Raw genomic sequence first — 26,892 nt, forward strand, 5'->3', positions numbered from 1 at the left:
GATATATGCATTCTACAAGCATGCATATAATACCTATATAAGACATATACGTGTATAACAATGCACTTGCAATGGCTGGAGTGTTCCTAACTTTTGCTAGGAAGTTTTCAGCAGTTTAAATGATTAAGATGTCTATTTACATCTTAATAGGACAATAGTTACTTGGAATTATTTAGCTTCATTATTGCCCTCACTTCTTCAAAATGCCAATTAAACCCCCCTCTGAACAGGAATAAATCATTTTAGCTGCTTTCCTGAGATAGCTACACTTCCTGGATGCTTGATGAACTGGCTGAAAGGATGATGTTTGGCAGATGATAAGCACCACATTTGTTATGGGAAGGCAACTATCTAAACCACAACATCACACTCTGCGACCTAAACCAGAAGTAAGGCAGAGCATATTTCTCCACGGTGAATTGTTCATGTGGTAAGCCACTGCTCTTCCCACCTTTGGCGGCATAGTGTGGGTGGAGGCAGAAAGTCCTTATCGAAATAAGGAGGGGGAACAAATCTGAAAAAAGGGAGTATGGACAACTTTTTATTTAAACATTTTGTATTTTGTTTTAGATTCAGAGGGTATATATGCATGTTTGTTAGATGAGTATATTACATACTGGTGGGGATAGGGCTTCTAGTGTAGCCATCACCCAAATACAGAACATTGTACCCAAAAGGAAATTTTTCAACCCCTTCCACTTTTGGAGTTCCTTGTGTCTATTATTTCTATCTTTGTGTCCACATGGACACATTGTTTAGCTAGCACTTATAAGTGAGAATAAGTGGTATTTGATTTTCTGCTTTCTGGTTAGTTCACCTAGGATAAAAGACTCCAGCTCCACCTATATTGCTGCAAAAACATGATTGTATTCTTTTTATGGTTACATAATACTCCAAGTTATATATATGCCATATTTTCTTTATCCAGTCAATGGTTGACAGACACATGTGTCAGTTCCATGACTTTGGTATTGTCAATAGTGTTACAATGAATATACAAGTCTTTTTTAAGTAATGATTTATTTTCCATTGGGTAGATACTCAGTAGCGAGATTGCTGTTGGTTGAATGCTACTTCTAGTTTTAGTTCTTTGAGAAATCTTCACACTGTTTTCCAGAGAGGTTGAACTAATTTACATTCGCACCAACAGTATTTAAACATTCCCTTTTCTCTGCATCCTCACCAAAATCTGTTGTTCTTTGACTTTTTAATAATAGCTATTCTGAGTGGTATAAGATGACATCCCACTGTGGTTTTAATTTTCATTTCTCTGATGCTTATTGATGTTGAGCACTTTTTCATGTGCTTGTTGACTACCTGTATTTCTTCTGTTGAGAAATATCAGTTCATGTAATTTGCCCAGTTTTAGTGGTGGTGTTTGTTTTGTTGTTGTTGTTGTTGTTTGAGTTCCTTGCAGATTCTGGATATTAGTCCTTTGTCAGAGGCATAATTTACAAATATTTTCTCCCATTCTGTAGGTTGCTTATTTTCTTTGTTGATTATTCCTTTTGCTGTGCAGAGCTTTTTAGTTTCATTAAATCTCATTTGTCTATTTTTGTTTTGGTTGTATTTGCTTTGGGGGCCTTTACCATAAATTATTTGCCTAGACCTATGTCTATAACAGTTTTTTCTAGGTTTTCTTCAAGGATTTTTATGGATCCACGTCTCACATTTAAATCTTTAATCCATCTTGAGTTAAAATGGAGATAAGGGTCCATTTCCATTTGTCTGCATATGGTTAGCCACTTTTCCCAGCACCTTTTATTGAATAGTGTGTTCTTTCCCCATTCTTTATTTTTGTCAACTGTGTTGATGTTCAATTGGTTGTAGGTATGTGGCTTTATTTCTGGGTTCTCTATTCTGTTCCATGTACCTATGTGTCTATTTTTGTACTTCTACCATGCTGTTTTAGTTATTATAGCCTTGTAGTATAATTTGAAGTCAGAGAGTGTGATACCTCTGAATTTGTTCTTTTTGCTTAGGAAAAATCCTGAGAATATAAGAAATGTGAGGATAAGAGGAAGAAAATGATGATAATGATGGGCTCTATCATTTAAGTTAGACAGAGATGGGGTGAGAATATGTTAGGCAAGCAACAGAAAAAGGTGATGGGTTCAGTAAATTGTATATCCCAATGAGGTCGAAGAATTTGTTGACATCAGATATTTGAGGTAATAAGCTGAAAAGGTATGAAATGCTGGACAATGAGTTGGGCATTTGATCTTGAGATTAAAGATGTAATGCAGTTGCTGGTAATGACAGGGTCTATAGTGTTTCTTCTCTTGGCTTCTAGGACACAGTATGCTCCTCCTTTCCCTCCTACTTGTGTGTCCTATTTCCATCTCCCTTGCCAATTCTACTTCAGTTTTCTTTATAAACAAAAGAATAGTCCATGACTGTGTCTTCAGATCTCTTCTTTATATAGACATACTTCTTGGCTGATATCAACAGTATCATTGCTTTAACCATCTAAATGATGATGACTCTCAAATGTCCATATCCTGGGCCTGACCTGACCTTCAGATCTATATTTACTATTGTATCTTGACATCTCCACTGGGATGTCTAATAAATAGCCCAAACATAACATATTCATAAACAGACTCCCAGTCTCATCCACTACACACACACACACACACACACACACACACACACACACACACACACACGCACGCACCTCAGTTTCTGCCACAGCTTTCTCTTTCTTAGCAAGAAAGAGAGTACTTGTAGTACTCCATGCTATGTCTTTCTTTTTTTTTTTTTTTTTAAACATCCCATGCATGTTGCCAAGTTAGGCCTTTGCAATGGTCTTTCCTTAGCCTTAAAGTATTTTTCCTAATATCAACATAGCTTGCTCCCTCAGGTCCTTTGTCTTTGCTAAAATGTCACATTCTCAGGAGAACTTCAGTGGTCCCATCCCCAGGAACTCTTGCTTCCCCTTTTTATTTCTATCCATTGCCTTCATCAAGATTTTATTTATAATCTTTCACTACTAATATTTATTGCTTATCCATTCTCACTGGAATACGAACTCAGTGAAGGTTTGTTCCCCGAAAAACCTCACATTCAGAATACTGACTGATACAGCAGTCTCTCAATACATATTTGTGAATGAATGAATTTTGACTGGTACTCTGTCAAATTAAAAAAATATTCAGGGAGAAGTGGCAAGCAGACATCATTATGTTCCGACACACAGAGTATAGGTCCTGTTTAAAAAAAAAAAAGTTTCCAATGTTTACACATGGTGAACTTTCTTGTCTTATAATTGATCTTGAATCTTGAATCTGTGTCCCAGAAAATGCAAAATCCTTATATAGTTTGAGGCCTAAAAAACAGTACCTAGGGACTTGTCCTATAGTTGCTAAGTCTAAGAAGGTAAATGGCAATGAAAGTGTTAAAGATATTTCTTCAATCCAGTCTAATTACTACTGATGTAAACCTACTATGTAAAAATATTTTTGATACCATGATTATCTTTTTTTTTTTTTTTTTTTTTTTTTTTTTTTTTTTTTGAGACAGAGTCTCGCTCTGTCGCCTAAGCTGGAGTGCAGTGGCCAGATCTCAGCTCACTGCAAGCTCCACCTCCCGGGTTTACGCCATTCTCCTGCCTCAGCCTCCCGAGGCAGGAGACTGAGGGACTACAGGCGCCCGCCACCTCGCCCGGCTAGTTTTTTGTATTTTTTAGTAGAGACAGGGTTACACCGTATTAGCCAGGATGGTCTTGATCTCCTGACCTCGTGATCCGCCCGTCTCGGCCTCCCAAAGTGCTGGGATTACAGGCTTGAGCCACCGCGCCCGGCCCGATTATCTATTTCTTATAGAGAGTTAACCAAGAATCATTGTGTGATATCATAATCAACATTGTTGCCGCTGGCATGGATGAAAGAGTCTCATTTTAGATATCTTGTCTTTAATTCAGTTTGGTCTAAGAGCATATATTAGGAAGCTTTCTTGTACTTGGTATTGTGGTAGGCACTGAGGAAATATTGACATGCTAGCTCTTACAGTACTTTCAAATAAAGGTAGCCATATAATAAACATGTATATTAAGGGACTAATGACATAAATATTAATACATCATTTAACAATTAACATTTTATATTAAGAATGGTTCCAGGATGACATTACTAGAACTGTTGGCAAAATGTCAGATATTTATGGCAGATCCTGGTCTGTCTACCGTAAAACAAACTAGACACTACATTGCCATAGTTTTGTTCACCACATAATTTTATGCACATTGGTGAGAACCATCCCATTGTATATTTTATATTTACTGATTGTAAGTGATGCATACTGTAGAAGCACTAGAGTAGTAAAGAGACAACCTGGGTTTAGATTCAGCTTTAAGGATAAACTGACTGAGGAACCTTTGTTCAGTAAACATGCCCTGAGAATCTCACCTTTTTTTCTCTGTCAACAGATGATTACAATATCTCATGGAGCTATATAGCAATGTTTTAATAAATTCTGGTAAATAAATAGTACACAGAGGATTTCAATAGTAGTTATTAGTAGCAGGGCTAGCATATGTCTTGTTTCTGCTGTAATATAGCTCAGTAACCTAATGGCAAACTTTTCATTCAGCCTATTTTATGAATGTAGTTGTCTTCATCAGTACTTGGTCACCTGTCTTACAGGCACAGTCCTTTTTATTTCCTTGTGGCTCTCATTAGATTTACTGCCCCTAGGGGTAGGACCAGGCTTCTCTCTTTCTGAAGCTCTATGGAGCACCCAAGGCAGCAGACTTACTGCACACAGAGAGTTTTAATAAGTTTTCAGCCCTGGGGATATTTTTTCAGAGTTAAAATTGTTATAGAAAAGCATAGACTGACAAATGGGTTGTGAAGGCCTGGGCAGTAAAGATTTACAGCAGGAATGACATTTCTCTTCCCAGTAGAGCAATTGTTGTGTTCCATTGCAGATATTCAAGAGTTTTCGCAAAATTTATAGGAACAACCAAAGCATCTATAATCTCCCCTTTTATCCTATCTACTGAAGCACTCATTTCAGGAACTTCAGAATCAACAACAGTACAAATGTGACTTTGCCTCAAGTGTTTGGCTTCCTTTGTCTTCCTGTCTAAAAGCCCTGGCTCTTTAAAATTCATATGAAATAAACTCCAAGTCTTGTGAATAATGGAATTATACCACAGCACTTAAGTAAGAAATTCTGCTATAATAACTGCTGGATGAACAAGAAAACAGTGCCTGTGAGGATCAGATTCTGCTTATTTTTCATTTCCCCAAATACCTCCTCAAAAGATGGGCAGTGAAAAATCTATAACGCTGGGGTTAATACAAGTCCGAAGCACTGTTCGAGATACTTGACAATATTCTACAGTAAGACATTAGTGAAGTGACATCAAAACAGATCACCACAGCTAATGTCAAGCACACCTTTAGATCCCACAGGGGTCTCTCAATTAGCTGTAGCAGCTGTAATATGCCTGCATTACCATCAGAGAATGCTAATTTTAAAAATCTAATTAAATATTAAGAAGGCAATACACATCCTTTCTAGTGATTTGATACCATAATTAGAGACAGTTGATCACACAGACCAAGAGAATGCTATCTCTGTCTCACAGAGTATCTTAAGTGGCACTAATACGGCAAATGTATCAACCTGCAGACATGAAGTGTTTCATACTTATTGATGTTGGCCCCTTTTTTAATGAGAAAATCTTTGAGACACACTTTACATCAGAATGTAATTTGCATGCATTTGTTAAAACCACCTACTGCATCTTTAATGACTTTTTCCTCCCCTAAACAGAGAGCTTCAGGTAAGAAATTCTCACAGTACTGTCCTAGAAAAGCCCAAACTGGCACATCCCAGATTCCCTGACAGGGAGAAAGTAACTGCAACTTAGTCTTTCTAGCAAAAGGAAATAATCATAATTTCATCTTTGTTTCTAGAAAGCTTCCAATTGCCAGTCACAATGAACAAATACATATCATTACTACTGCTGCAAATACATGCTTTTTTAAGCCTCCAAACATTGTGTGTCTTAATTCCTTAAACATTATATGTCTAAATTCTCCAAAACTACAGCTGACTCCATCACTCTTGTTACATAGCTCCATGGACTATCGTCTTCCTTCTCCAATGTCTGCCCCTTTCCCTTCTGTGGAAAGGCACATCATCTTCTCCTACCTACACCCACCATACTTGCACTTCCAAATGCACCTCTTTCCTTCACACTCTACAGACTGTTCCTAACAACTTCCATTTCTAAAATCATTCCTAATAACTACCTGTTCTTTAAAATCGACTAAAAACTCAGAAGACTCAGCTTACTGTCAATACAGACAAATCACATAATCTTGTAAATTTACTTTATATCTGAAAAAAAGGTCCTAAATACTGAACTTTTGTGTGGGAAGTGTAACTTTTGGATTTTAATTCATCTCTTATCTTCCTTCCCTTGTGTGTGTGTGTATGCATATATATTTGTATGTATACATTGGCTGTGCTTCGAAAAGTTCTAGTTCAGCCTAGGAAACTCTACTGCAGCTTATCTCAAGATATCTCTATTTAACCTGGGAATTAGAAATGGTTTAGTTTGTGATTTCAGAAATGCCTGTTTAACTCGTTCAAATAAAAGGAGATAAGCATAGAGATTTTCTGTTGTAGTTGAAAAGAGATCACTATTTTAAATAGATGACTTGTATCTTTTAAATCTAAAACTTCCAAATACTAGTGATAAACATAAAGTTTTACATAAAATAACAAATGTTTAATCAATATAAACTATTTTTTAATTTTCCACAGATTTTCTTTTTTCTTTTTTTTTTCTTTTTCGTTTTCTTTTTTTTTTTTTTTGAGACAGAATTTCACTCCTGTTGCCCAGACTGGAGTGCAATTGTGCAATCTCGGTTCACTGCAACCTCTGCATCCCAGGCTCAAGTGATTTTCCTGCCTCAGCCCCATAAGTAGCTGGGACTACAGGCACCTGCACCACCATGCCAGCTAATTTTTTTGTATTTTTTGTAGAGATATAGTTGACAAGACTGTTGCCCAGGCTGGTTTCAAACTCCTGAGCTCGAGTGATCTGCCTGCCTTGGCCTCCCAAAGTGCTAGTATTACAGGCATGAGCCACCTCACCTAGCCATAAACTTAAATTGTGTTCTAACTGTGTAATAATTTAAATAAAAGCTACCTAACTAGTGTTTATAATTATTGTACTGAAAACAAGTTGGTTCTATTTAAAATGTCCAAATATAGGTAATCTGAATGGCAGATTAGACACACTTATTTTTCATTTAGTGTTTGCCATAAGAATTACTCAACTGTGGCTAATAATATTCCATTTGGCTAATAGTATTTTCTGTCTAAAATTATATGAAAAATATAGCTTTGCGGCAAAGCCCTATAGATGTAACCCATTTAAAATTAAGGCCTGAAGTCATAAAATAAACTGCTTTGAATTACAGAATCCCCAAAAAAGAAAAGCTGAACAACTTCTAGTTAACCTGCAATTAATTAAATGCTTGAAGGTTCCATTAAATTAGAATACTCCCTGCAACTTAGCTTCTGAGAGTAACTGTGATATTGGGTTATACTAGGGCAGTATTAGTTTTTAAAGTTTAAGATCCTTGGAAGTAGATAGGGAATTTTAATGGGACAGGTGCTGAGTGTTAAATGAAATTCACCCAAAAGGGACAATAGCCAATGGGTGCCTCAAATACAAAACCTGCAGCCATCAGGGAGATCTAACCAGAGCAATGGATGGTTTTCTAGGAAACTGAGCACAGTTAGAGAAAATCCATACTTAGAGATTCAGCCCTTGGCGCAGTAGACATTAGGGAAAGTCTGTTATCAGGTAGCAAGCCTCTATTCTAAAGTAGGAAATATTTAGTTACCATTTCTATGAATAGGTCCTACTCTCTAGGTATTTTACTTGAAGGAGTTTATATTTTATTCTTTCAGTATGGTTTCCACGGGAGAGAGAGAGAGAGAGAATGAATGTGTTTGCATAGATTTATAAAATAATTTTGAATCTCCTAATTCTGGAATTATTCATTGGATCATTACATCAAGCCTACTATAATTTTCAATTCCATTCAACAAATATTTATTGAGTGCCCAATATGAACATTCACAAACACAGACAATGACCTATTTGAGCCACATAATGAATCTAGAACAAATGTAATATGCTCTGTTAATGATTACTCTCCAGACTATTTATCTACAGCTTAGAGATTTAAACTTCTGAAATAGAACATGGCTATTCCAATATTGAGCTAATTTCAATCTCAAGTTCATTTTGCATGTATTTTCAAGGATATATATCTTAGGTTATATCACAGAAAAAGAGGAAATAGAACATTGAAGGAAAGAATTTCTGCTGAAAGCAGGGGAAAGGACAGTTCTACTATGTAAAGTCCAAGGATCCAAATCCTTGAAGACATTGCCGTGGAGGTCCTTTGAGATGCTATAAACCAGATTTAGGCAACCTGTACTATTGTTTTATCTTTGAGCATCTTCTGATGTTAATGATGAGGTGCAGGAAGACTAAGATGATTGTCAGACTCTTAAGATAATCCTGCAGGTAGGAAAGTACCCATATACCAATTCTTCTTCACCTGATCTCTAGAAGAGCAACCTGATAATAATATGGCTGAATGTACTTCTCCCACTGACAATGTATTCCAGTCATACAGTCAGTTTAACTAGTTACTATAAAAAATTCATTTATTGGATCTTCTAAGTCACATAGAAAGTTCAAAAACGTTTCCACACATTTCTCTGTTAACTTATGTAATTTAATAATTCAGACTAACTTCATGTCTGTCAGACAAAATAAGATATCAGGATACCACATTTCTGGTATTCTACAGAAAGCTTAAAATTTACCCAATGGATACATGGAGAAATATTATTATACTTTGCCTTTAAAACACTCAAATGATGGCTAGTTTACTTAGTATGGAAGTGTTAATAAATAAGTAGTCACAAATTGTTCCCTCTTCCACAGGAAGATTAAGAAATTAAAACACAAGGTTTAACAATCCTTGTTGATTACTAGCTTTTACTCATCTCTTCTCATTTTTCTCTACTCACAGAAAATTAAGCATTTCCCCAGGCCTTAATATGTAACTGAAGAAATGAATGGGGTATTGAGGAAGAAAATGGGAAATGTCCAGGTTCATTAGAATTGACCTTGGGGCTGCTGTAATACTGCTGAGGTTGAAGGGAAAGAAAAGTCCAGAATCTGGAAGAGAAGATGTAGACGAAAGAATAGAAAGTTTGTTAGGTATCTGACTATAATTCAAATAATATTTTTTTTTCAAATTCAACATTTTTTATTTAAATTTCTGACTTACACAAAGCCGTACATAATTAATGTATACAACTACATGAGTCTGGAGATAAATATATACCCATGAAATCATCACCACAATCTATGCCATAAACCTATTTATCACCTTCTTTTATAAGCTATGTTGCAAGTTTGCATCTTTTTGCATTTTAGTTCAAGGACAAGAAGTTTAATTTTAAATTGACTACCCTCAAAGTCCTATGAAAGTCTTAGACAAATAAAAAGAAAGAAAAAAACTGATATTATTTGATAAAGACAATTTAAGAAAAACAGTATCTCTTGTCTTATAGAGACCAGGTTTCTAAGATTTGATTTTGATACACACACACACACACACACACACACACACACAAATAACCGCCATATTTTATTCAGTGCTAATGTTATTGCATGCTTTTGATATTCATTGAAAATTAATAAAGTATTTTTATGAATATTTTTTGCATCTTTTATAAATCCATTGTCCATATATTACCATTTATTGTGTTTAATATGTGTGAACATATGTGATGCATTCCTTTTTAAACCTTAGTGTCAGAAATGATGGTATTTCTTCAGTAACATGTATTTTATATCATCTGATAATCTAAATTATACAGAAGTCCTTTTTCCATACTTCCCTTGTATTCAGAAGCTCAGAAGCAAATTTTATGTTCAACCACATTAACTGTATTTTCTTATATATTTACATTTCCTAGTTTAATAAATTGTACCCTATATTTCTATTGTAAGGTCTTTGTTTTATAGCTTTCTTCACAAAACAGACTGCAAATTAATGAAATTTTTTTTATGTCTCAGTAAAAGGTTGTGGTTTTATGTGTTTGTGTAATTTTGTCTTGCTTGTTTTAAGAAATTGCAGGTAGGAAACAGGTGACAAATGAGTGGCAAGAGTAGTAACAGGTCACAATATAAAAAACCAGTCATGTACTGAAGGAAAATATAGGTTAGAAGATGGCACCTACCTCATTACTTCCTTTGTCTGTTACTGGCCCCATATAAACAAAGTAGCCAAGTCACAGCAGAATAAAACATTTCATTCTAAACCAATCATCCACATATTTGTCTACGGTTTTTAGTTCAAAACATTCTACAATAAGTTCTCAGTTGAATTTTTAATCAAATAAGATAATAATAATGCATGAGAAAAGGAAAGTTTAGATGAGTCAACTAGCTGGAATGAATTGGAATTGCAATTTCTTCTTTGATATGGACAGCCTGCCTTGTCCATTTTGATTCATTTCTCCTATCTAGACACTAAATCAGGCTGAACTATATCAGTTACTAAGAAAACCTGATTCCTTTATAACTTCACCAAGGTATATTACTTTAGGATGATATATGTGGAAAGTTCATGCAAGAGTTCCTAGCACATGACTCCCCCATTATATTTCAACACAAATAGAAATAAGGTCGCTTGAAAATCAGACCAGAAACCTGAAGACTGGTGTTAGAATACATTATTGCACCCCTCTAAAAGTCTCAACTCAATTAGCTACGTATAGCATGCTTCATCCTCCAGACACTTATTTCAACAGTAATACAAGTGATGCTTGCACTTGGCACACATATGAGAAGACATGCAGTATGATGGCTCATCTCACAGGATTAATTCCGCAATATAGGTTGGTAATATCCAGATAAAGAAGGTTAAAACTCAACTACATCCTATCCACACAAAAGATTTTAATCAGCAGCTAACATAAAACCTGCAACTATCTTCTGCATACATCAAAATGAAAATTTACCTTGCTGTAGATACAAGGTTTCAGTCAACAATATTAATCATGTACCTATGACATGCAAAATGTTTGCTTCATGCATTGCTTAATGATATCTAGACACTATCAGAGATAGAAAGAGAGAGAGGAGAAAACGAGAGGAGATTTTATGCTGATTCATATTTTCAGAGCTACAAACTTATAAGCTGGTTAAGAAGAATGCATTAGACCTACAATATACTTTAATAGAGAAAATATGAATACAATTCCAAGTACATTAAATGCTGAATGAATTAAAATGAGTTGTGATCTATGTAGATATACCCTGTAGGTGGGCAGGTTTGTGCTGGATTTTGAAGGAGGGTAAGAATGTAGATTAGATGCTGGGAATTCTAGAAAGATAGAGTCCCATGTGCTAAATCACTAGAGTCAAAACCCAGAAGTCCTATAAAGTCCTATCCAGAATTCAGGATTTCTCCATTAAGGCAATTAGAGGATCAATGGTATCCCCAGGAGTCTCGGCTAAGGGCTAAAAAGTAATCCTGAAAGCATCTCCCCATCACGACACAAAATATTACAAGTTAAGACTGGATCATTGTCCAGAAATGTTTGGATTCCAACCAGGTATATTTAACACAATGATTCTCTAGTGTAGATGTGCAAGATTAGATACATGAATAAGATCTGTCACAATAGTATCCACTGGGGACCAACAGGATTCTCAGAATATAGGACTTTCAGTAATAAAATCAAGAGCCCCAAGCAGACCAAAGGGTAAAAAATAATCTAATAGGCATCTTTCTATATAATCTTTGTATTTATAATCCTAGAATCACAATTAATAGTTGTAAAGGCTATAGATTTTTTTTTCTTAAATTGTTGCACTAAACTATATTAAGCAAATATATAACAGTTTATAGGGAACATAGAAAATAATAACACCAGTGGATCAATAAAGTTTATCTCATTGTGCTAGAATATAACATTAAGAAAATCAATAACACAACTTCATTATTTTTCTAACATTATATTTTTCCCAATAATATAGTTCTTGTGGAACTTTTAGGATTAAAAATTATTTTTAATGTGTTAATTGATACACTGGAGTATAATATCCTTCTTTAAACAGCCCATCCTGGATTAACTTAATTTAATTTAAATTTTTGAATAATGTAATTAAATTGTGTTCACACAGTGGTTACCATGGAAAACCACCAGCAATAATAGAAACAGTAAGTGTTTGAATGTGAGATGATAATAAACTCTTGTAGCACTCCAGGATTCTGATTTCAGAAGCTTACCATTATCTTTTATATGCATGAACATAAGCATTTCTGTCATTGCAAGCCCATAAATTGTGTCCTACTGTGGTAAATATAAATGACACTTACGATCATGTTTAATCCATACTCATAATTACCATGCAATGCTACAAAATATTTTCAAGGGAAAGAGAAAAACTTTCAGGTCTGTAATTAAAAAGGTTTGCCTTCTAAGAGGGGTTCAATAGTCCAGTGGGAGGAGTATGCTTTACAGCACAATGCTAAATCTCATTCTTTTTTCGTTAAGCAGCTATCAAAAGTTTTATTCAGATGTCTGAGATAAAAATAGAGGCTTATCTTCCATAGTCTAATACATCATACTATTGAAGGAACTCTAAATAAATTTTGAAGAATTAAAGAACCTTAATTTCATATAAAATACAATCAGGTAATCCAGCTTAAATTACTTGAGTTCATATTTTTAATCAATCACTAGGAAACAGTCAGGCTATCTGCAGAAATATATTTAAAAGACAGATATCTTAGAGTTTGCTTGTATGTGATATCAATTAAAATGAGACATGCTAGTGAACAGCTATCCTAAACAATCAGTACACTGAGAAAACACTTCGCTAAATACTAGCTACCCAGCTGAATCAACTTTTTAAAACATTTATCAACAAATTTTTTCTCATTAGAGTACACTGGAAATAAAATTATTTAATTGTATTTCACCAGGACATTGGTTCTTAGCCTAGGTGAGGAGGTATTTTACAATATTTGAAGCATAGTCAAACATCTTACATATAAGAACAAAATCCTCAGCTTGTGAAGAAATGTAGAATTCATTAGTTTATATCTGAGTTAATCCTTCCAAATTTTCTATGAATAACTAAATTATATATAAATATATAGTACATATTTTAGGCTTGGTGGGCAATTTGATCTCTTTCATAATGATTCCACTTTGTTGTTTTAACATAAACAACAACCATAGACACTACATAAACAATGTGTTGCAGTAAAACTATTTGCCAACGTGAGGCTTATGCTAACAAATAAAGTAAATTCAAGTGGCTTCAACATTTTCTCAAAGCTATGTTCTCTTCTCTATGCATTGTGACCTATTGCTATAGTATGACATTCAGGTGTCCCCAGTTTCTCTACGCTTCCCAAATAGTAATTTATTTTATTTTTTAAAATATTTATTTATTTATTTATTTATTTATTTATTTATTTATTTATTTGAGATGGAGTTTTGCTCTTGTCATCCAGGCTGAGGTACAATGCCGCGACCTCGGCTCACTGCAACTTCAGCCTCTCGGGTTCAAGCAATTCTCCTGCCTTAGCCTCATGAGTAGTTGGGATTAGTGGCACCCGTCACCACCCAGCTAATTTTTTTTTATTTTTAGTAGAGACTGGGTTTCACCATGTTGGCCGGGTTGGTCTCAAACTCCTCACCTCAGGGGATCCGACCGCCTCAGCCTCCCAAAGTGTAGGGATTACAGGTGTGAGCCACCACGCCCAGCCCAAATAGTAATCTTCTAAAGTTCCTGGTGAAAAGTCTCTCCTACAAAAGACAGTTTGAGTTACCACCAATAATTTTAGTAAATTGATTTACTACATGTTCGAGTCCTGACTTGCAATAAGTTATCAGTCCTTAACAGTAAGTTAAACGCAAAAATAACATGAATGAGTATCAGTAATAGCAGGCCCATGAAAGGTAGTTGATTCAGCCTTACTGTGGGGGAAAATGTCATTTTCCCTTACTTCATGTTTTCATGTGGAGAATTTTTTAAATTCCGGTTTTTTCTTCAACTTTTATTTTAGATTTAGGGGGTACATATATAGGTTTGCTATGTGTATTGCATGACGCTGTGGTTTGGGCTACAGATGAGAATTTTTAATTAGAGTAACACCCTATGTTTCACCATCTATCTTTATCACTTATCTTCAGAGGATGGGTTGATTAAGTAATTTGATTGGTAGGTTTGGAAGAAGAAACTGCACACCTATGGTATTGCGTCTTCCAAGTCCGATCTCTTTGTTGGAACACACGAAGCACACTTTACGTTCTGCTCTCTTCCCTTCAATAATAAGCTTAGTAAGACAGGCTTTCCCTATCAGAGGGGAGGTGTGTGCCCGAGTTTAGCTGGGAAGTCAGTATCACTGAAGAGAAAAGTTCTACAAGGCCTGAGGTGTCCACATATCTAAGCCAGATAACCTGATCATCTACTTTTCGCTAGTAATTATAGCATTTGAACATCCCCTATGTTGTATCCATAAGGAATATATTCCGGTGCAGGTTAACAAAAAATAAGCATGCTGTGGGCTGAATTGTGTCACTCCAAAATTCTTATGTTCGAAGTTCTAACTGCCAGTACCTCAGAATGTGACTGTATTTTGAGAAAAAACCTTTAAAAGGGTAATGAAGGTAAAACGACGTCTTATGGGTGTCATATTTCTTCCTTCTCATAAAAGGAAGAAACCAGCACACTGATATGCAGAGACGAAAGGCTTTGAAAACAGAAGGAGAAAATGGTCATCTATTCTACTATGCAAGGGGAGAGATTTCAGGAGAAATCAGTCTTGCTGAGACCTCAGTCTCAGACTTGTAGCCCCCAGAACTATGAGAAAATAAAGTTCTGTTGTTTAAGCCACCCATTTGTGGTACCATGTTAGGGTAGCCTTAGTAAACAAATAGAATGATTTGATCAAGAGAGATATTTCTTCTCTCAGAAGAAAAGAAATCCTCAGTCTAGGCTGGTATACCAGTATTATTAAGTCATCAGGAAAGGAGGTTCCCCCCCCCCCCCCCCCCCCATATTTTGGTTCTAGACATCATATCTGCAATCCAGCCAGCAGGGAAAAAAATGAGAGAGAGATGAGGGCTCCCTTTTTGTGTGACCATTTTTGCTTACACAGTCATTGTCAGAATTTAGATATCAGCCATACCTAGTTGCTGTGAGGAAGGCTAGATACTGTAATTAGTATTTTGTGCTCCACTAAATACTTAAGCTTCCCTTACTGAAGGAGAAAGAGAGAATAGATATTGGCAGACAAGGAGCTGCCTTTCAATGGGATCTGAGCCAAGGAAAATTAAAAAAGTTACATAATTACTCCCTAAAGAACCAGCAATTTTTAAACACAGATTTACTCAGAGCACTATAGGTAGCTCTACGGAACGGGAAAGAAAGGACACTTGGGATTGCCTTTAAAAACAGATATGAGTGAAAAAGTACATTTGCATACAAGAAATTATCCTTGAAATCCACAAGAGTTGATTTTTGGGTTGGATTTAAGCATGGCTGATTTGATTGTTTTCACCATTTTCCTGCTTATTACTATTTCCTAGCTTCTACTCAATTATGTGGTGATCCACATTGATCGTTTAAGACAGTTAACATTTCTTCTTCTTGTCTGTGATAATGGAAGAAGCAAAGCAGATCAAAACAAAACAATCACATACCGTGGCCGCATAAGAGTGACATTTTCAAGATTGTCTACTGGCCTTAACTCCAGTCTGACAACCATAGAAACCAAAATGTATTGCTGTAGAAATAAGAGAAAATTATTTAGGGAGTTACTATGAATAATTTCACATGAAATAAAGCTACTTTAAAAAATATGAAGAGCTTCATAAATAGAAAGATAAATTCTTGTAAAGCAAGTTGCACGTTGATTTAAAACATGTCACAGAAAGGCTCTTCCTAGGTAAATGACACGTTATAAAAGTTAAAATGTTCTATTATGATTTGCGATCAAATATGTTTTCTTTGTGGAATTCAACCTGTTGGTAAATAGTATCTGAAGAGATTTTTGAGACATTTAAAGTGTATGGCCTTTTACAAAAATTACAAAATTATAGAAACATGGCAGGTCTTATGACTTATTTCATTCTCCTTACCTAGTCAAAGTGCATCAGAATGGCAAAAGCCTCGTTATGTGTCTGCATTTTGTGTGAGCACACATGCATAATGAACTTGAACACTGGCCTGAGGGCTTAATGTCAAATTCTCTAGTTTTGGTGATTATAGAGCTATTGATTAATTTTCTGTGCCCCAAAAGAGGGATCTGGTTCTGTATAATTTGTAATAAAACTACCCTGGCTTTTAATTTTAGTTGTTACTCAGAATAGCCTTTCTTGGTGCCCTATCATAAAAACATTAGCAATGTTTTTTTTTTTTCAGTGCTCTATTCTCATAAGAACCCTCTTCCTTTATCAAAGAAAGTTGCTATTTTCCCTACATCCTACTACCTCTGTGGAATCCTACATTACTAATGGGAAAATGTCAGGAAATTCCCCTCACTCTCATCCATAATTTGAACTAAAATGATGGTATTGAAGCCTGTGTAACTTGATAGTCAATGTTGAATATGCTTTGTGTAAAGAGGAAGATAACTGAGGAGAATGAGCCTTCCTCTGGATGGGCACTCTTGTTATCAGACACATGAAGCTGGCAAAACCGCAATCCTACTGCTTTCTGGACACTGGTACTCCAGTATCTTTCCTTCTGACATTTCCTACTGTCACCAATTGTAACTGCCATCACGGTCTGCATGCACAAACCTAGCATATCTTGGGCATTAATAAATGTTCATTGATCAGACTCTTGGCTTCCATTTGGCCCTGAATGATAAGTGTCACTAACATCTGCACGGTGGGAGCGGCAGACCACAAAGCAGATGTGAGTCTGACTTACGTCTGGGATGTGACAGCACAGGGATTTCTATTCTTTGTTTTTTTTTCTTTGTGTATTCATAGAAATAAATGATCTTTTCTGACAGTTATTATTCAAACTCTAAATAATTTAGATGATGTGGAAAAATTGTGATTCTTTTTCCATATAGAGAGCATAGCCTCAAAAAATCATGAATGATGAACAGCCTTCAGCTTTGTACCTTATACAAAGATACACTTCAAGCTCATGCCAAATATTCATTGAAAAATCACTCGGATATCAAACCACTGACAATAAAATAAAAATAGAGGTTTATACTACATTTAAGAAGCTTTTTCTTTAAAAATTTTATTTAAAGAGAATGCAAAAATTATTAACATACATTATTTAGAAAATTATGACATTGAAAAACTAAACTTAAGGGAAGTTATCGAGCTTCATTTAGAGGCAAATTTGTCTCCTTAAAAGTTTTTCATTTTCAAATGTGTAAGAATGTAAACCAATTAATTAAATATACATTTCAATAAACTAGGAGCAAGTATAACAGACACGAGAAGAGAAAGATTAAAACTTGAGAGCAAAATTAATAAATTAAAAAGAGAAACATTTTGCTTTTGTGTAAACACAATAAAAGTAAAATTGATAAATATATCAGATGGGTAGTTTTTTGAGTACAAGAATTAAATAGACAATATTCTGCCAAGTACAATAAAAAATGTCAAATATTTCCAAATTATTTTATAAATATACTGTAATTCTAATAAAAATACCAGCAGTGTTTGTTCTTGTTTTTATTTTAAGAAATGATAAGGGTCTAAAGCTCATGTGAAAAACAAGTAGCTATCCAGTTGGCAGCTTCTGTCATATTTTTCCCTGTAGGTTTCTATTACGGATTATCTGGAGATTGAATGTACACTAGGTATTATTAGTGTACATACCTTTACCTATTATTGCATAATAACTATGTTGAATACTCCGAGCTGCCATGTTTTATAACCAGCATGGCTGGGCATAAAGGGGCAGGGATAGTGGTCAAAATAAGGCTGGAGAAATAGGCAGGGGACAGATCCCTGCAGAGCATTGCAAACTAAGGTAAGGTCTTTGGGTATTTTATTCCAAGAACAATATAATGTATTGCGGGGGGGGGGTTAAACAGGAGCATATCTTGTTTTATTTTTAAAAACTACATCTTGCTCTTATGTAAAGATTAGAATGTGAGAAAGGAAGATTGGAAATGAGTGGAGAAAGACAAAGGAACTTTTTAAAACTCTTAAGTTGTTTTGAAATCCAAAAGATAGAAAGAATGAAAGAAAGAGAAAGAAAGAGAGAGACGAAGAAAAAAATTCTCTCTCAATATGATATGACAAAAATGGCACTTTACCTTGCCTCTGTGATCTCCCCATCCGAAAACCATAACCCCACCTTAATCATGAGAAAAATATAAAAACTCCAATAGACAGGCATCCTAACAGTAAGCCTCAAAACTGTCAAGACTGTGAAAAACTGAGAAACTGAGAAATTATCAGAACCAAGAAAAGCAAACGGAGACATGATAACTAAATGTAATATGGTATCCTGGATGAAATCCTGGAACAGAAAAATAACTTTAGGCAAAAACTAAAAAATTTGAATAAACTATGGACTTTAGTTAATAATGATGTATCAATATAATTCCATTACCTGTACTAAATGTATCATAGTAATGTTAGATTTTAACCACAGGGTAAATTGTGTTGGTGAGGGGTATATGGCAATCTTCTGTACTATCTGCTCAATTTTTCTATAAACCTAAAACAATTCTAACAATAGAGTCTAATTATAAAGAATGAATATGTGTTTACTGATCCATATTTTTGGAAATGGGTGTTGTTAGAGCAGTCTTGGGGCCCTTCAATAGTCAGGTAGTAAGATCCGTCAGCCTTGGCCTGGATCTGAGAGCTCACTGTTTTCTAGTATGTAAGAGCTTTGCTTGATTTCCTTCTTGACCAGTGGCTTGATCCAAAAACCTTCCCATTTAAGAACCTGAATATAGAGATTTTAATTCTAGTACCAAATTTGGTAGTTTCTGAAGGATGGCAATTAATTCTGCCTGCCATTAGACGGTTTGGATCTTCTCATTGAACTCAGTAAGAACCTGATTTGAATCTGCTGTAAACTGCCTCTGGGTGGCCAGTGCATGAAACTTGGAGCCTGATTGAATGCCAGGAATGAGGCAGGTTGATCTGCGTCTCTGGAAAATGTATGGATCAGTACCTGTAACTGAAGTAGACTAGTGCAGGCAGAAAGCAACAATCACCTTTGTGATATAATGCTAGTTTCCCTCAGTCTTTTGAAACAGGGATCTCCACAACTTGTTACACAGGCTAATATGTTTGCCCCAGAGCCAGGGACCTTTTTATTCCAATGCCTAGATATCAGAGTGACAGAAACTGGCATCGAAATTGGGTGTTCTCCCACTCTACTACAATAGAAGTCAGTCTAAGAATCATGGTAGGCCAGAATCTGAGAGGAGGCAGCAGGTGCACAGGTGTGTGAGGGTGTGAGGGGGAAAGGCACAAGTAGAAGCGATTAAGAGAAAGGTGATTATGAAGATGTGCCTGTGAATAGCCAGAGATATGATCACTGCCTCCCTAGTGATCTCGTGAGCCACTGAAATTATCTTCCTAGGCTCTAAGAAACACACCAACTGGGCTACTTTCCTTTGGCATTATCAGACAAATAGTGCCACATGTATCTTCCTTGTGTTTTGTATATATTTCATCAGACTTTATTTTATAGAGCTGTTTTAGGTTCACAGCACAACTGAGTGGAAGATACAGAAATTTTCCATATTCTCCCTACCCCCACACATGTACAGCCACTGCCACTATGGATACCTCATAGGAGAGTGCTACATGAATTTGTTACAATTGATGAACAAACACTGACACATCATTATTACCCTAAGTCTGTGGTTTCCATCAAGGTTCACTCTTGGTGTTGTGTCCTCTAGGGGTTTTGACAAATGTATAATAATAAGTATCTACCAGTATAGGATCACACAGAGTAGTTTTCATTGCCCTAAAAATCCTCTATTCTCCTCCTATTCATCTCGTCCCCACAACTCCTGACAACCACTGATCCTTTTGCTATCTCCATAGTTTTGCTGTTTCCAGAATGTTCTATAGGTGGAATCACACAGTATGTAGTCTTTTCCGATTGCCTTCTTGCATTTAGTAATATGCACTTAGAGTTCTTCCGTGACTTTTCATTGCTTGATGATTTATTTTTAGCAATAATGAATAAACCCATTATAAACAACTGTTTGCAGGGTTTTGTTAGGATATAAGTTTTCAACTCCTTTGGGCAAGAAGTTTGTGGTTTATTTTATGGTGAAGTACATTTGGTTTTCTAAGAAACCGTTAAACTGTCTTCCAACACAGTACTATTTTGTCTTCCAACAATGTACCATTTTGTATTCCAATAGCAATGAATGGGGGTTTCTGTTCCACATCTTCTCTGGCATTTGTTCTTATCAGTGTTCCAGATTTTGGTCTTTCTAATAGATGTGTAGTGGTATCTCATTGTTGTTTTAATTTGCAATTCCCTAACCACATAAAATGTTGAACATCTTTCCATATGTTTGCCATCTTCTTTAGTGAGGTGTCTGTTCAGGTCTTTGGGCCATTTTTTTCCTGATATTAAATTTATTTTTTTTTCTTCAACTTTTAAGTTCCAGGCTACATGTGCAGGATGTGCAGGTTTGTTACATAGGTAAACATGTGCCATGGTGGTTTGCTGCACAGATCAACCCATCACCTAGGTGTTAAGACCCCAGCATCCATTAGCTATTCTTCCTGATACTTTCTCTCTCACCACTTGTAGATTCTAGACATTAGACTTTTTTCAGAAAGATAAATTGCAAAAATTTTCTCCCACTCTTCAGGTTGCCTGTTGGCTCTGATGAAAGTTTATTTTGCTGTGCAGAAGCTCTTTGGTTTAATTAGATCAATTTTAGCTTTTGTTGCAATTGCTTTCGGTGACTTCGTCATGAAATCTTTGTCCACACCTATGTCCTAAATGGTATTGCCTATATTTTCTTCTAGGGTTTTTAAATGGTATTGCCTATATTTTCTTCTAGGGTTTTTATAGTTTTGGGTTTTACACTTAAGTCTTTAATCCATCTTGAGTTTATTTTTGTATAAGGTGTAAGGAATGGGATTCAGTTTCAATTTTGTGCATATGGCTAGCCCGTTCTCCCAGCATCATCTAGTAAATAGGGAATGCTTTCTCCATTGTTCGTTTTTGTTAGGTTTGTGAAGATCACATGGTTGTAGATATGTGGTCTTATTTCTGAGTTCTGCACCATGGACCATTTTTAATAGGTTTTTGCATTTTCTTCTTTTGAGTTGCAAAGAGTTGCCTGTATATTTTGGATGCAAGTTCTCTATTAGATAGACGTTTTGTGAATAGTTTCTCCCCATCTGTTGTTTGTCTTCTCATGCTCTTGACCATGTTATATTTTTTATGGTGTCTACTCTAAGAGCACACACAGTTAGGGAGAGAAATATATGGAGGCATTTCCATTGGATTAAAAGGTATTAAGGTAAAAGCCCAAAATGTGAAAAGAAGCATTAATTGTGGAAATGTAGCCTATCTGATTGTGGGGAAAATCCAGCAGTAGATATTAAGTGATGAGAAAACAAAGTGTGTATCTTCAGGAACACACAATTTCACTTTATAATTACAAGCAATTTTGTTCATTGAAATGCGTGTAATGTTTTCTTCTTTCAGGTTATAGTTACAAATAAGTTTATATCTGAAGTCATTTTATTTATTTTTATATAGATAGTTGTTTACTGATTTGTTGTGTTTATTTTTGCTAATGAATGGATTAACTGATAATTAATTGGTAGAAATCAGCAGTTAGGAGCAAAAAAATGCATTATTTTTTCAATGTAAGCTCTGTGAGAAAAACAAAAATGTTTCTGCATCAATTTAGTACGTTTGCTCATCAGTGTGGAACTTAGGTAGGGATTTATGTATCAGTTTGGTCTTCGTAGATACTCTTTTCCTCCTGTAGCCTGAACATATGCGAAACTAAGAGAAATATAAATTTTTATTTGCTTTTAGTTTTCTCCTGTACTTTGAAATACTCTGACAAGACCATAAGAGTTTCTAAAGCAAAAATTTGTTTCTCTTTTATTTATGAAACTCTATTGACACACAATCTATGATTAATATTGATTTCTTCTGAAGATTGTAAGTAGGAACCAGAGAGGTACCATTGATGACTAACAAATGTTATTATGAGTTTAATTTTATTTGAAAAGCAAATGTTAAAAAATTGTTTTGTTTGCTTAAAGTTCATTGTGAAAATATTGGAGAAAGATGTTAAACCTAGCTAGAGTTGCTGGGAGAAGAGAAAAGGTATTTCAATAAGAGTGACAATAACTATTCTCATTATGAAAAAGATTAATAACAGAAAAATACAAATAAATAATTCATGAAAAGAGAAGTAAAAATGAAACACTTGAAATATTGCACGGAAAATTATAAATTAACAAAAAGTCAAAATTGTATCTATATTACGAAGGACAAAAGAATTACAATGTCCTGCACTGATAGAGTTTATATGTTTTTATCTTTCGCTATATATTACTGTATTTTCCCTTGTTTGTGAAATTAGCATCTATATTATTTATAGCTGCAAATAGAGTAACAAATTTTAAGAATTTTAAAAAAGACACATGTTAAAGCACTTCCATTTTTCCTATGATTACACCCAATTATGTAGCTCACATTACTGAATTGTACATAATAGGAGCACGAACTCTGTTATCTCAATGTATCACTTTTCAAAAGAGGTTACAAAAATGCTTTAATAATTCAAAATACCCAGAGATATTTTAACAGTATCTCAGACTAAAAAACATATTTCAGCACTATGTCTTAAGAATACTTTTGTTTGAATAGCATTTTTCTATTTTAGTCATAAGTGGTCAACATGAGATCTACCATTCTACAAGAAAGTGTATGTCCTGCATCCGATTCATGAATAAAAAGAGTATAACCCAGTTTGAATCTGGCTCCTCCTCCTCCTCATTAGAGTGTAATCTTCATAGGTAATAGTCATCTTGATTGCATTTCCTTACATTAAAATGAGAATAGTATGTAATATTTCATGGGCATCTTATAAAGACTATTAGAATAACTAATTTAGAATGAGGTAACCACGTGTAAATGTCCTATGTAGGATTTGACTCAGAAATGATATTCAAAGAATAGAAGCACTTAGTGGCTTCCTGGCCATGTATGAAATGGTAAGTGGTAAGGTTAGAAATGATCTGAGGTCAAGCTCTGCTTTCATTCCCAACCATAAACACGATAAATCCCCTATTCCAGCTGGAAACATAGACTTAATATTGTTAATGTGTAAGAACCCAGATAGCCATGAAATTGTTCACCTTCCTGCAAGAATTAATCATATAAAACTCTCTTGGTTGGTCAAAGATTCTAGACTTGGTATTGCCATCAATTGATGCTGATTCCTTGTAGTTTCTCCTATCAGTATTATGCTTTGCTTTCACCTTCAACGACATGTTAACCTTCTAAAGCCTGCTTTGCTTTGCTGTACTTACTCCAGACTTTGCCAATTTCTGAAGAATGAGGTTATGCCCTAGACAGCTTCTCTGGAGACAGACTGCTGGCCCTATGCTCCTATAGCTCTGGTGTTCCTCTTTGTTTGGTCCAGGGAGAACTCCTGTGCTCTATGCTCTCAGTATGCTCTGGGATCCTGCCCTCTGAGCTCAACCTGCATTCCCTGCCTCCAGAGGATGAACTGACAGAGATAGATGGGCCAAGAGCTCAAGAGCTGGGAAGCATTTTTGCTATAATTTTGTATTTTAATAGAAATTTTGGAAATATATTAAGCGAAATCAGTTACTGAATCTTCCTGCTAAAATAAATCTGAAAAATAACTACATCTCTAAGTTTTAGAGTTGAATTTCCAGAACCTAACTATTTTAAGTACTGTAATCTAAACAATGTAAGAACTTCTTACAAACAGAAATTCTGAAAAAAGTAAAAAGCATTCAAGCAAAAGATTGTAGCCAAACTGGCTACAATTCAGAAAATAAAACTTGTAAAGCTTTAGCAATGTAAAATTTGGAAAAACGTACAATTTGAGCAATTTAGCAGGTTCAAATTGAATTATAACAACGCATGTTTTTCCAAAGAAACTGATACCAAATGTTTGTGTTTCTACAGAGAGCAAACTAAGGCTAAATAAGTGTAAAATGTCAGGTAAGAAAATTAAATGAGAAGAAGTAAAGATAGCCTGATAGAAATGTTCTTTCTTAAACACACATGATGCTATCAATTCGTTATAGGATCTAATTCCCCTGTAGATCTTTGGAAATAGAGGAAACTTCTATTAATTTGGAGTTGTTTAATCATGCCTAAAGATAAGACTAAAAATCTTCTTAGGATTTCGTACTTTGATTTTCATGAGCCTATATCAGGAATGATTTAAATCATCACTTCCAAAAAAAAGAGAAGGTATATCTAGAAGCTTATATTCATATTACATGCTTGCCCTTAATCCAATTCTAATGTGTCATAGATTCTAAGAAAATAAAAAATTATTGTGGACTTCGGTGTTTGCAAACAATTTGACTACTACTATGAATCAAAACTTGAAGAGAGTACAGTAAGATAAAATAACTTCTAGTAAGCTATCAATAGTACACACATACTTTAGGAATTCTTCATTGGTTATATATATTTTTCTCACATTATTACGACTGTGTTGGATTTAAAATGGCTATGATAAAGGTGATACCATAATAAAGAAATCAATTTATAATTAGAACTGTTTAATTCTCAGGAAATCTAGAATTAAACTTTTGGATGAAAAAGTGATTGTTGCTTCTTTTATGATTATACATTAGCTAATAAACTTTAAAGTTGGGAAAAACTCTCAGGAATCTTGGAAATTGGCAAAGGTATTTTGTACCTCTATACCATATTTAAAAAAATCAACATCGTTGAGGTTTTTCATGTTAGGTCACTTTTCTCTACTAAACAGGAAATAATTTTCCTTTGCCTATTGTACAGTGAATCACATAGGCCTGTTGTACTCTACCAAAATATCTCTGGCAGTCAGGCTTCCTGTAATATACAGAAAGGCTGCTGAACACATTTAATTCATCCATCTGTTACTCACACACAGCCATTGTAATTTACAATTCTGTGAACAATGTGATTACTTAGGTGTTGAATTAGTGGTGTTTGCTTTTATATCATTTGAATTCAAATATGTCTATCTAATGTATTTTCATAGCTACATTAGATATTTCTGCTAAATAAAGCAAGTTCACTAAGAGCAACTAATTCTCCCTTAAATGCCAAATGACACACGTCAATAGATCTTCTTCACTGAACAAACAACTCCCTTATTTCCATTTGATTAATATAGGGTTGTTTCATTCAACAGATATATAAAAAATCAAATGCATTTTTCTTCCAAAACAATTTTAATGCTATTTAAAAAGATTTTTAGAAAAAAGAATCACCAATAAAGTAAAATTCAGCTTAACCAAGTAATCATAAGAAAATTTTATCCTAAGCAAAGCTATAGAGGTAGAGAAAAAAATGTCAAAGAATTAAAGAGTTCTCTAAATGAACAAATGTCATGTATGTATAACTCTCACAAGACTTGAAAAAAGTCCTGCTGGAAAAAGGTGTTAAAATATGTGTTTGAAGAGCACACCAATGGTGATCCAGGGTTGCTAAACTTCACAAGGTAGAAAAATACTTAATGTAATTCCTTGGAAATACATTTTGAAAGATCAATGGAACTCACTTCTAATTGTTTTCTGAAATGATAAACACTTCCCCTTCAAAAAATCAAAATACTTATGCATTATTCCTTTATATATGTACTGTTATGAAATCCATTTTCAAAATGAATCATTAAAAATTGTTCTGAAGATGAGTACCACCTCCTTCTTTTTCAGCTCCCTATAAGTATTTCTTCATTTCTCTCTGCAGGATTTTCCCTTCTACATGCTAACAGCAAGTTAAAAATAAACTTTGTTTTCTATAATTAAGACTTCTGTATGGAAAATATAAAGCAGTTTCTTTTAAGATTTCTTATGAAAAAATTCCCAAGCTGAACATTACAGTTTTTATTACATGCCAGTTACTATACTTAGGATAAGCAAGGAAGAAGGATACTAACTTACATGCTGTCTCACTTCAGTGAGCCTAGGATCAATATGCTGTAAATTAGAAAGTAAATCTATCTAACATAAAATCAAACCTTCAAAGATGGCAGTTGCATTTCTTATATTTCTAGGCTAAAATAATTGTATTTAAAATATGCCTTTATGCTACAATATTATGTCTTTATGATTTTAAAGGTGATCGAATTGTAAAAACATTTTCCAAAAGAGTAAAAGAAAACTTAAATAATCTGCATTTTATAATGCAGACATAAATACTGTCAACATCTAGAAAGTTTTTTTCAGTCATTTTGTGATAGGTGATGATAGACAAAAAATACATGGATACTTTATTTTTAAAAATTGTAATCATATGGTTTACAGTTTTATATCATCTAACATTTTATCATGACTATTTTGGCCTGCCAATAAATATTCTTAGAACATCTGATTTTTAAGATCAATGTGTTTTGTGTTAAAATGTATTTAAATTGAGCATTCATTAATCTATGCAAAGAACTGTGCTTGATGCATAGAGTGTAGAAAGGTTTGCACAACATTTCCAAAGACTTATAGTCTAGGAGATGAAGTACCATATTCATGCTGTTGACACAGAGGAAAATTACTTAACGCTGCAAAAGGACAGCATGCTTTACAATTTCAGAGGAGGAAAAAATTAAGATCCTCTTT

At 34.6% G+C, this 26,892-nt stretch overlaps 1 protein-coding gene across 1 annotated transcript in view; it reads right to left on the minus strand.

Moving 5' to 3' along the window:
• The window catches only part of MARCHF1 (membrane associated ring-CH-type finger 1), an 841,275-nt gene that overhangs the window by 364,290 nt on the left and 450,093 nt on the right, over positions 1–26,892 (minus strand). The gene's annotated exons all lie outside the window — the stretch shown is intronic.

The sequence above is a fragment of the Rhinopithecus roxellana genome, chromosome 2, assembly GCF_007565055.1.
Source record: "Rhinopithecus roxellana isolate Shanxi Qingling chromosome 2, ASM756505v1, whole genome shotgun sequence".
Classification (NCBI taxonomy): Eukaryota; Metazoa; Chordata; class Mammalia; order Primates; family Cercopithecidae; genus Rhinopithecus; species Rhinopithecus roxellana.